General features: G+C 42.1%; 1 long non-coding RNA gene across 1 annotated transcript; it reads right to left on the bottom strand.

Annotated features, from left to right (window-relative positions):
* Positions 1-2,880: 2,880 nt before the first annotated feature.
* LOC148686844 (uncharacterized) lies at positions 2,881-5,449 on the bottom strand. The gene is made up of 3 exons (XR_015948108.1): positions 5,306-5,449; positions 3,577-3,650; positions 2,881-3,041 (listed from the first exon to the last, which is right to left on the bottom strand). It is a non-coding gene; the product is annotated as an uncharacterized LOC148686844 (long non-coding RNA).
* Positions 5,450-11,850: the final 6,401 nt, after the last annotated feature.

Here is an 11,850-nt window from a genome sequence, read left to right as displayed (position 1 = left end):
TTCAAGGTTAAGACGAATAAATGCATTGGGGAAAGGCAGGAAGTCCGAGGATTAAATTAAAATCAAATATAAGAGGTACCTACTAGGCCCATCTTCCTATCCCATTTCTTACTTAATAATGATATAAAGAAAGAAAAGAACACAAATCTTAATAATAAACAATAACAAAACGATTTGACCAAAAGATTACTTTATTAAAGTGGATGACATTCAAATAGCAAAGACTATTGAATAATAGGTACAACAAGGAACTATGGATGAATTAGGTGAGAGAGGGAAGGGTAGACGGGCGGGGAGGGGGGAGGGAAAGTGAGGGTTGGGGGTAACAATTATTTCTTATTTGCTTGATGGGCCAAAAAGATTTTGGATATATTTCGTATTTTGATTGTGAGCTCTTTTCTTTCTTCCTTTTTTCCCCTTTCTTTTCTGTACTCTCTTTGTTCTTTAGTTTTTCTCAATTGTTGTAATTTGTATTAACGTTGTAATTTTGTATTGTTCTATGTGTTGCTTCTGGTCTGTGAAATTTCAATAAAGTCATTCAAAAAAAAAAGCTGAAAAAAAGGATTGCATTTCCAACACACACAAAAGAAAATTGGAGAATTTGCAGGTGTTCAGTTCTACAACTTACTACACAATAGTTTTCCCAGCCCACTAACATGTCCATTTAAGCCTGCTTGATCTCTTCAAACCACACAACACCTTTATGGATCATCCACACTTTCCCTTCACCTGTATTTTTATCGTATTGTGTACCGATTAATTATCCCAGGTCTGAGAGCTTTCTCCTTGTTCCACGGCTGTGCCTTGCAAAAATCTTATCTTGCCCGCGGAATTGAAGCTTGGGAAGCAAAATACCCATTTGGATTTTCTACGCATCTGATCAATTCCCATTCAGCAGGTAAGATTGGAACAACGAGAAAAACACTTGGATCCGGGGGAATTAATCATTACATGCTACAATCAAGTTACAGGTCAGGTGAAAGTGTGGACAAGCCCTTCGTGAGCATACAATGAACTACAAATCGGAAGAGGGGCATTGCATGGGTCTGTGAACTTGTTCTGCCTCAGTGCGTTGGGAATGCCAAATTGTAGTTTCCTCTTTGAGATTATTATAAATACTTTCAAAGTACACTGTGGGAGTGTGGCTGACATGCAAAAACTTCTGTCAACAGAGTGAAGGAAGAAACCCATGCAGACAAAGGGCCAGGATCAGCCTTCTGGGAATGGGAGAAATCAGTGCTCTATGAACACAGAGTTCATCAACACTCTAAGAAGTAGATAGTCAGAGAGTTGTTAGAGAGTATACTTGACACACACACACACACACAAATAAATCATTAAAAAGTCAAAATGGCACCATAATGTTCACAGAACCTCAAGGTTTACAGAAATAGAAAAAAGAAATATTGAGAAAACAATTCCTTAGGGGATAAAATTTCTAATTGGGTACTAATTTGCTAGTAAGACAGGTTCAAGATCCTTGGGTTAACTCACAAAACCCTAAACAACTGGGGCACATAAGGACTGCTGGATTCCTTATTCTCCACATCAATCCCTGGTGAGGCACTTGATGTGGTCCCCTGAGGCTTGGTCAGGGTCCATGTCTTTAATGTGGCAGGTCCTGCCCTGTGGAACTCCCTGCCAATAGATGTCCAGCAGAAGTCACCCTTGCTTTCTTTTAGACATATTTTTAAAACCATACTGTTCAGACAGAAATTTTGATTTTGACATTTTAGAAAACCAGTTTTTATTGACATGTTACTGAAGTTTTTTTTAACCAGTTATTATTGCATTATGTTTTTATGTTGTGTGCTGCCTTGCTATATTTCCTATGAAAGTGTTGTTTATAAACATTTAAATAAATTAAATATATATGGCTCTGTTCTGCTCTCCCCAACCTGTCCCTCTAAGATTACTCAGTCTCCCCAGTCCTCCATCTACTATAAATGCAGGAGCCACCTCCAGGAACTGAGGAAAGGTGACTGTTCCTCACCTGGATGGGCCCTCCCTGGCCTAATGTAACCCTGAGTGTTTCAGCCCCAAGCACCTAGGCATTTTCCTGGCTACATGACTGCCTTGTGATTGGCTGGATAATGCCAGCTGTCAGTCAAGTCCTGAGTCCAAAACTCTTTAAAGTGGACTCTGGCCCACAGTCTTTTTGTGTCTCAGTCCTTCAACTGGCCATCTATTCTGCTACATGTGAGGAAACCAGAGGCCTGTTTGCAAGTAGCTATGACTAGATAGAGTTGAACTAAAAGGTGATCTTTTGTTATTTTCTCAAAGCAACGTTCTCCCTCTTCCATTTGTCCTCATCCTTTCTTTTATTTACTAATAAATGTCATCGTTAGGGTTTTGCATGGATTTGTGCCAAAACTATTGGGTTATTCTAAGCTCTCACATACCTAGTCACTTAGTTCATACCATGTGTGTGTGTGAGAGAGAGAGAGTGGAATTTGGCAGAGAAAAACAAATTACTTTGGTCTCTAGGGAGGGACAGGTAAGCTGGATGTTATCTTTGCGTCCCATTGTAACTAAATAAATGGAGGTAAAATGAGGGTGACATGAGGGAAGACAAAGGACAAGAAGGAAATTTGGGGGGGGGGCACAGATCATGTTTCAAAGAAGAAATCTAAGGGGAACAAAACACCCCCAAAACAACAATTTGAAGACTGATCCTGTTCAGTAACCACAGAGTGCTGACTACCAGTTGGAAAAGAAAGGAAAATGGAGGAGAGAGAATGGAGTATTGGGGAGATCACAGGGAAGTTGGCTGGAAGCCTGAATGGGAACAGGAACACTCTCCACAGTGCAGTGTTTTGTTGCAGGTCCCACTTAATAAGAGGGTCCTCACTGCATCACTAGGAAATTCACCAATATTACCTCAGACTGACAGCACTCGCTTTTTCAAGCTTGGCCTCTCTTGCTTGTGGGTCTGCACAAGCAATTGCAATTTTAAGCTCAGCTGGTCCCACTTGCTCCGTTGTTTGGTGTGTGTGTGTGATGCTTGTGTTTAGTTTAGACACCAACAGGACTCTATGTACCTGCAATTTTAAGAAAAAGAAAAACGTTGATATGACTACCCTCCAACATTCAGATTGCTGGGCCGCCACACATGACCATCTGCCAGCCAGCTTCCCATTGGGAAGGATGACAGCGCCCAATTTTTAGGATGAAGGTGCCAGAGAAACATCTACGGTACATCACACCTCTCAGCCAAAGCATTTGTAATGCAGAAAGATGGCCCAAAGTAGCTATTCCGATTCTGGCACACAGTGCCTTGCGCCAGCCAAAACCCAAGTAAAGAGGCTCTAGCACACTGGAACCTGAGGTTTCTTTCTTTCTATTAGCGTCACCTGCTTGCTGAAGAAGTGAGCAAATGGGGCTTTTGCTGCCAAACTCTGTGGCCACCCTTGCGGTGTGCAAATAAACAGGCAACATGATCTGAGTCCCATAAATCCCTAACTAATTTCGAAAGACTCTGAACATTTAATAAAGAGTTTCACAGTTTAAGTAGCAGCCAGTCGTTACGCTTTTGGAAGTACTGAGGCTGCCTGGAAACTGTCAACAGACAGGTACCTCTCAGATGGCAGCATGGACAGTCGTGGCAGATGTATCATGGTCCAGATTGTTTTCCTTTGCAATCATATCCCCTAAATAAAAAATAAAAATAAATAAATAAAGAATCAACTGGAACTACGCGGGATACTTTTGCCATACGTCCTTGCAAGGGAGGTTTAAGCACAAGGAATGGAAAAATCAGATCACTGGAGATGAATGTATTCACTGACTCTCCTTAGCCAAAATAATACAATTCTATGATTCTAAGAAAGAAAATGCCTAAATTTAAGCAACTCCCAACACCCAGCTCTATCTGACCAACACTCGCTGAGTTTCCCCCATCTGCTCTCTCCAGCACACTGTGCTGACAAAACTTATCAGCATCACTTCCACAAATAAGCAACCTTGCTTGTTAAGTGATAATGTTCCATATCTAAAAATGGATTTGAGAAAGTGGCGTCTTTAGAAAAGTCCTAAGCACGCTGCACTTCCTTTGAATAAATCACAGCCCAGCCCTAAGCTTATTTACTTTAGAACTACGTCCTGCTCAGTTCAATGAGGCTGACTCCCAAGTGTATACAGCATTATGTACCAAGGTTTAACATATGATACTCAGTTATGTCTCCTTTATCTCTGTTGTTTCCTCCTCTCCCACTTTTTATAAGCTGGCTGTCTTTTCTGCACTGATCTTCTGCTTCAGATTCCAGCTTCCATGGTTATTGAGGTGGGGGGGGGGGGAAGAGGTAATGAGAAAGAGACCTGGAGAATACATGTGATTTGAGTAATATGTAATTTAGTTTTTACAGTTTGATGTTCAAATCGCTTTAACCTGCAGCATAATATTTTGCTAGTTGTTTGTGCTCCAGTGACAAAGGCAAGCAGGTGTGAATCCACCTTTTGCTCCAGTGGGTCAAGCCCTTGACTTGTGTTCTGTGCTGAAACCAAAGCTATGACTTTGGGGACCCCACAAGAAACATAATAGGAAAGCAACTTCTAGAAGCAAGTTCTGTTGTAGAGTTCACATGTTCATGTGACCCTTTCCATCTTCTGGTTGTATATACAGTGGAACCTTGGTTCTTGACCAGCTTAGTTGACGAACAAATTGACTCCCAAACGCCGTAAACCCGGAAGTAAGTGTTCCAGTTTTTGAATGTTTTTTGGAAGCTGAACATCTGGTGCAGCTTCCGCTTGAGAGCAGGAAGCTCCTGCAGCCAATCGGAAGCCACGCCTTGGTTTTCGAACATTTCGGGAGTCAAACAGTCTCCCGGAACGGATTAAGTTCGAGAACCAAGGTTCCACTGTATGTGTAAATAAACTCATATATGATAAAGTCTCCAGTGACCTATATTCCAAGGAAACTGAACCCAAGCTATGTGCTGGTGCCCCTAAAGTTTCTCATCACACAGAGATTGGGCTATGCACAGGGGGGTTTCCACTGGAACTCAGTTCCGGCACCTCTCAGGTAGGCACCATTGCTGTTCTAAAAGAAGAGGGAGGTGTTCATGGTGAGTTCTGTTACCTCTTTTTCTAGAAAAATAGCTCTGGCTATGCATAACAATATTATCTTCATAGTCACAGAGTACTAGAAATGGAAACAAATCCTAAATGTTTATTAAGAGATCCTAGTCATCTTATTGGTCATCTTCATAGCAGGAACGAGGACTTGGAATGGTCTATATTAGAAGTGGTTACTCAATATAAACAGAAACTAACATCAGCATGAACCTTGTCTAAACAGGCCACTTACCTGCTCACTTTAGGGTGGTTCTCCCTCCCTGTGCCTCCACTTGGTCTTTGAACATTCCTGGTACTCCATGTCAAACAAGGGACAATTACACTCTTCACTGAACACAAAAACAAAACTTGCATAATTTAAAGTTGTACTCTGGGAGCAAAAGGACATTGCTGGAGCAGCAGCAATAATGGCGCCAAATTGCACTTTGAATGTTCCTTTACATCTCTGATTGTTGATTAAACCTTGGCATGTCTCTGTACATGAACCCATTGCACCAAAACAGGGTTGCGCCACAGTGGTGGGGATTAAATGGATTGTGCAAACATATCCTGGGGTGGGTAAATTAAGGGAAGCAAAATATGCAAAAGGTAATTTTGGCCTTCGGGCTCCACTGCTTACTCTCGTAAATCACTCTCCACCGTTTATGCGTGTGAAAGCCATACATGGGTGGATGAATTTAAATGCCACAAGGCACATCAGCAAGAAGTTACTAGTGATACTAGGCTGGAAAAAGTCATATTGCAAGCAACAAAGCACAACGTCAACCCTCGTTATCTGGATAAGATTGGACAGAGGGTTCCTGGACTGCTCCTCAATCATTGCATGCATGTTGTTTACACACTTACTAGGAGGAAGGGGGGAATTGATTCAGTTTGCATTTAAAGGCAAACTCCCCAAATACAGTGGTACCTCGCAAGACGAATGCCTCACGCAACGAAAAACTCGCAAGACGAAAGTGTTTTGCGATGTTTTCGGCGTTTCGCAAGATGAAGTTTTCTATGGCCGTGCTTCGCAAGACAAAGTTTTTCAGCGGTTTGGGTTCCTTTTTTTTTGCCGCGGCAAACCGCGCTTCACAAGACAAAAATCTCGCTAGACGAAGCAACTCACGGAACGAATTACTTTCGTCTTGCGAGGCACCACTGTAACACACTTTCCACAACAATACGCCAGCTGAAACACAGCCATCCTACAAAATGTGCACATCTCTGAATTTTGCAATGCAGTTCGTCATCCAAATAATGTGTGCAAAAATGCATGTACTAGGGTAGAGTATGCATATGAAGCCTATATTACTGAAAATAACATACAAAAAGGCATTAAATTTAGGGGAGTTGCTTTGTAAAAATGAGTCTTATTGGAATAAATTGGCACTGAAACGCTGGTGAATTATCAGGAGGTCTTTTTAAAAGAAAAATCCACACACTAATATGGAAGTCTGGAAAAATGAACTTAAGACTGTAAAAATTAGAAACAGGGAGGAACTGAATTTTTCAGATTCGTCCATTCCTAATACACGCATGTGCACACAGACACATGCGCAAACTATTCTAGCTCCATATAACAAAGCACCACACATCTTTATAGTTTGGTAAGTACTATCCTGGCATGAGAAGCTAGCAAATAATGGTTTGCCACTCTTCCTATGCACAGAGATTCTGTTTCTTTAAATATATCTATACTGCTGTTGGACAAACTTTCCTTTTATAACAAGGGAAATCACAATAAGATAACATTACACAAAGGGAAAGCAGTAGCACAGCAACAAACACAGCGAAACAGGGCAGATCACTGATCAGTTCTCAAAGGCCAACTGGGAACTTCTCACTTGTCTATGGAAAGCCAGCATGAAGGACGTTGTTCAAGCTTCCAGTGGAAGGGTGTTCTATCATTTCGGGGCAGCCACTTTTTGAAGGCTAATCGAGCGCCTCCCCCACGAGATAGAATCCAGAGCAGAGCCTCATCAGAAGATCTTGAGTGCCCCTTCAGGAGGTGTCATTGGCTGTTTAGGACCTTGAAGGTAAGAACCAGAACTTTGAGTTGGGTTGAAAAAGACCAGTAACCAATCTTAGTGCTTCCAAACAGATGGCATATATTTGCTCACAAATATAGTCATGCCACCACCTTCTGCTCCTGCATAGGTTTTCGCAGCATCTTCAAAGGCAGCCCCACTTAGAGCACTTCCCATCTAGAAGTTTTCAATGAATGAATGAATGAATGAATGAATGTACTTGGTCCCTGTCTCAAGACCAAATTCATTTTTCAAATAGCATTAACACAGCACACTGAGTTTTCTGACCACAGAACTAAATGGTCGGAAGCAGCAGGTGTGTACAAAATCTGATTTCTGCTCAAATGAAAGCTGGGTTCTTTTGGTCTTAATTGGCACAGCGCCTTTGAAGATCTGGACTATCTATTTGGATTTTGCTCTCTGCACACTAAAGAGTCATTTCACTGGGATTTTTGCTGCAGTAAAGGCTGCATACGGGGTGGGGTGGGGGTGTTAGAATCATTTTTGGAAATTCCAAAGAAGTTAATTAGAAGTAATCACTGCACTGCAGTAGTCTTGTGCTCTAGACTAAACTCTGTTGGGTTTTGCTTTGTGCCAATCCTGCTAAATAATGCTGTGTGTGTGTGTGTGTGTGTGTGTGTGTGTGTGTGTGTGAGAGAGAGAGAGAGAGAGAGAGAGAGAGAGAGAGAGAGAATATGTGATTGCTAACATTCATTATTTGCAGATGTGCAAATATTCCAAAAGGATACTTGAACTGTAGTCTGAAGCCAGGAACCAGGTTTACAAGAGGCTCCATGGAGTTAAACGCTCTCCTCTGAGGCTCAGGCAGGCTTTAGCCTTCTGGTGTTCAATGCAAGCCATTCTCCTCCACGAAAGCCACCTGCTCGCATCTCCTCTTGCACTCTCGGGGCAGCAGAGGTCAATTTCATGCTACCTCTTATCTCCCTCATCTGGATCTTTTGCTTAGTTTCCCACTGCGTGCTTCCCTATCACTCATCACATCTGGAGAGAAGGGATGCAACAGCCACATGTGGGAATCATATGGCGTAGAGGATTTTCATTAACCATTTATAGGCACTTAGCAGCATTTAGCCCGGTTTTGCCGGAAGAGATGCCTAAAGAAACCTCACCAGCAGACTATCATTATTTTGCAGGAAGGGGTTCAAGGACATATTGGAAAAATTAAATGTGGATTCAAGCCCTCTGCTGCTGTAGTGCAACAAAGGTGCTTCTTTTTTAAAGTGATGGATAAATGCTCCAAACGTTTGGGATGAACGAATGATTGATGCATACCCTCCAACATTTCTCCAATGATAATAGGAATGTCCTATTCAACAACAACAACAACAACAACCATTTTTATTTTTTATACCCCACCCATCTTTCTGGGTTGCCTCAGCCACTCTGGGCGGCTTCCAACATATAGAAAAACATAGTAAAAAAAATTAAACATTAAAAAACTTCCCTATACATGGCTGCTTTCAGATCTCTTCTAAAGGCTATATACTTACTTATATCCCTGGCTCAGGGGTCGCATAACTCCATACCCTCCTTTAATTGTTTTACTGTATGATTCTACATGAACTTATGTGATAAGCGATTCACAAATTCACAAAAATGCAATACAACGCAATAGGTCTTTTCCAGGATGTGTTCTGCAGTCTAGAGAAGTTGTGAGATGGGTGGTAAAGAAGCGCAAGTGTGACTTTAGAAGCTATTACTTCAAGTTTTCATGTCCTTTGAACCTTTTAAAAGAAAAACTGGTTATAGGAGGGCCCTGTGGCGGTAGATATCTGCAGAGTCTTATAACTGTACAAAAAACAAACCACCACACTGATTATAAGGATGTCAGACTTTTTGATGGGAAAGAAAAACAAGATCCACAACACTGACTACAGGCCAGTTGTGTGAAGAACAAAGACAAATATTAAATAAATTACTGATTCACACTAATATTGGTTTGGCCTAGATTCTGCAGATGAAATGCATTTTTTGCTACTGAGTTACCAGACCAGGTGTGCTGTGCCTGGTGCAGAATGGATTCAATTACTGGCTTCATGCACTTCTCTCTCCATTAGTTCTACTGCATTGCAGACTCTGTGGAATGCATGGAATGGAAAATTAAGATGTGACATCGTTTTACCAAGAAGTCTGTGCTCTGGGGCAGCCAGTTCTTGTAAATATAAGCACATGTGGACCAACTAATGTCAATCTAACCTAAGTATTGTGGCTGTTTTTATTCTTGAAAGTCTAAAGAAGGAGCAGGCACAGGCAGTATCAGCTTGTAGCTGTTGTTTGAAAGAAGCTTTCTAAAGTTTGCATGCCCTCATACTGGGGCAGGAAACATGTGGCCCTCCAGATGTTGTTGGGCTACAACTCCCATCATCCCTGACCACCGGCCATGCTGGCTGGGGCTGATGGGAAGTAGAGCCTAACAACATCTGGAGGGCCACAGTTTCTCCATTCCTCTTCGGATGGTAACAACTGATAGGCAAAATCCACAAACATGAGCATAGTTGATGGGAATTTGTGTTGTGCTTTGGGCTCCTCTGATTCCTCTCCTCTGATTCCTCCCCCGCTTGTTTTGCAAGTCACAATAAGAAGGTAACAGATAATATATATATATATATATATATATATATATATATATATATATATATGCTTTCTTCTCTTCTGCCAGTGTCCACTTTGGGTGCATCCTGGCAGCGGATCCTCACTGATCCACACTGGTTTTGTGCGTGTATCTGCAGTTTTCTTGCATCGTCTCCACCCCCATTTTTCTGCCCGGACACTGAGGTCCAGTGCCGAGGGCCTTCTGGCGGTTCCCTCGCCGTGAGAAGCCAAGTTTCAGGGAACCAGGCAGAGAGCCTTCTCGGTAGTGGCACCCGCCCTGTGGGACGCCCTCCCACCAGATTTCAAAGAAATAAACAACTATCTGACTTTTAGAAGACATCTGAAGGCAGCCCTGTTTAGGGAAGCTTTTAATGTTTAATAGATTATTGTATTTTAATATTCTGCTGGAAGCCGCCCAAAGTGGCTCGGGAAACCCAGCCAGATGGGCGGGGTATAAATAATAAATTATTATTATTATTATCATTATCGGGGATTTGGACAGAAAGGAGTTTGGAAAGAGCTGCTGCTTTCTCTTCACATGGTTTACACATTTATGGTTCTAGGAGCAGGTGCCAAATGGATCACATTCTATCCCTCTTCTAGTGCCAGAGTTGGGATTAGTAGCCTAATCCACAGGTCCTCACACGTGGCAGCCGACTATATAAGTGCATGTCAACTGCATGCAACAATCTTTGTGCACTCACTGGTGAATGGATAGTAATTTAATACTATCCATACTACTTAAGAGTATTTTAGAGAAGGGCAGGTTTAGAAATCATAATAATTGAGGAAAGAGTAAGCCTCACCATTGTGCTATATTTCCCCCACTCCCTCTCACAACACCAATGTCAGAATGAGGGGAATGTGCTCTGCAATGAAATGTTGAATCATGCATGGTTACCCAAAGAAGGAACAAAAAGGCATGGGGCAACCAGGATCTCTGAATTCCTTGCCACACCTGTGCCACCCTCCTATATATAATAGTGCAAGATGCACTTTGATGCAAGTGGAAGGTGTTGTTTTTGTGTCCCTAAAGAAAAGGTTGCTTGGTTCACGGAGCCTGACACAACTGTAGGAGCGGTCTTCCTGACACCTGCAAGATCGAATGCTGCCCTGGAGAGCATCTAAAATTAGACTGATCCCCAAGACAAATGGATTTGAATTACAACATTGAGATCCTGGGGGTTTCAAAATCTCATCCACAGCGACCATATGTTTGAGCCTGCCATATCTATATGTGAGCATTCTCACATAGGCAGTTCTGGCTTAATGCATTGCAAAGAAAATATGACACTTTGTGTTTTCAGAGAGGGGGGAACCTGACAATATGAGTTATATGACCCACATATTTAGGGAGGTTAATCTGGGTTTTCATAGCTCTCACAGTTATTTGACCTCTCCAGCAATGCCTTCTCCTCACCAACAGTGTGTGAGAGAGAGTAGTCAAATTTACACCTGTGCTTCTCATGCATTGTGCTGTGGTCCTTCCTAGGTTGGGCTTATGGTACATTATAATGTGGTTTGATTGTAGACCGTGCGCTTTCACTGTCTGGGTTGGTCCACTGCGACGTTTCAGATACAGTGGACCTTAATTTGGTGAAGACTGCTGGAATAGATGTGATTAATTGTGATTAATTAATTAAATTTGCATAGCTGTTAGTAAATTATAAATAAATCCACACAGCAATCAAAATAATCTTGTCAGGTTAAGATACCCTCCACACTTACACATTTATGATTCTGTAAGTTGAAAAGCGAGCAATCACTCAGTGATCTGGCGGTTCCCTCACTGCGAGAAGCAAAGCTACAGGGAACCAGGCAGAGGGCCTTCTCGGTAGTGGCACCCACCCTGTGGAACACCCTCCCATCAGAGGTCAGAGAGATAAACAACTACCTGACATTTAGAAAATACCTAAAGGCAGCCCTGTGTAGGGAAGTTTGTAATCTGTGATATTTGATGTATTTTAATGTTTGTTAGAAGCCGCCCAGAGTGGCAGGGGAAGCCCAGCCAGATGGGCGGGGTATAAATAAATAAATTGTTGTTGTTGTTGTCCTTATGAGGAAGTTCAAAATCAATGGCATATCTGCATGAAAAACAAGATTGTCACAGGAGGTATGTGTGGCAGAAGATGGGAGGGCCAGAATGCTGGGCACA

This window comes from Zootoca vivipara, chromosome 2 (genome assembly GCF_965207765.1).
Source record: "Zootoca vivipara chromosome 2, rZooViv2.hap1.1, whole genome shotgun sequence".
NCBI lineage: Eukaryota > Metazoa > Chordata > Lepidosauria > Squamata > Lacertidae > Zootoca > Zootoca vivipara.
This window is presented reverse-complemented; position numbering and strand designations above follow the sequence as displayed.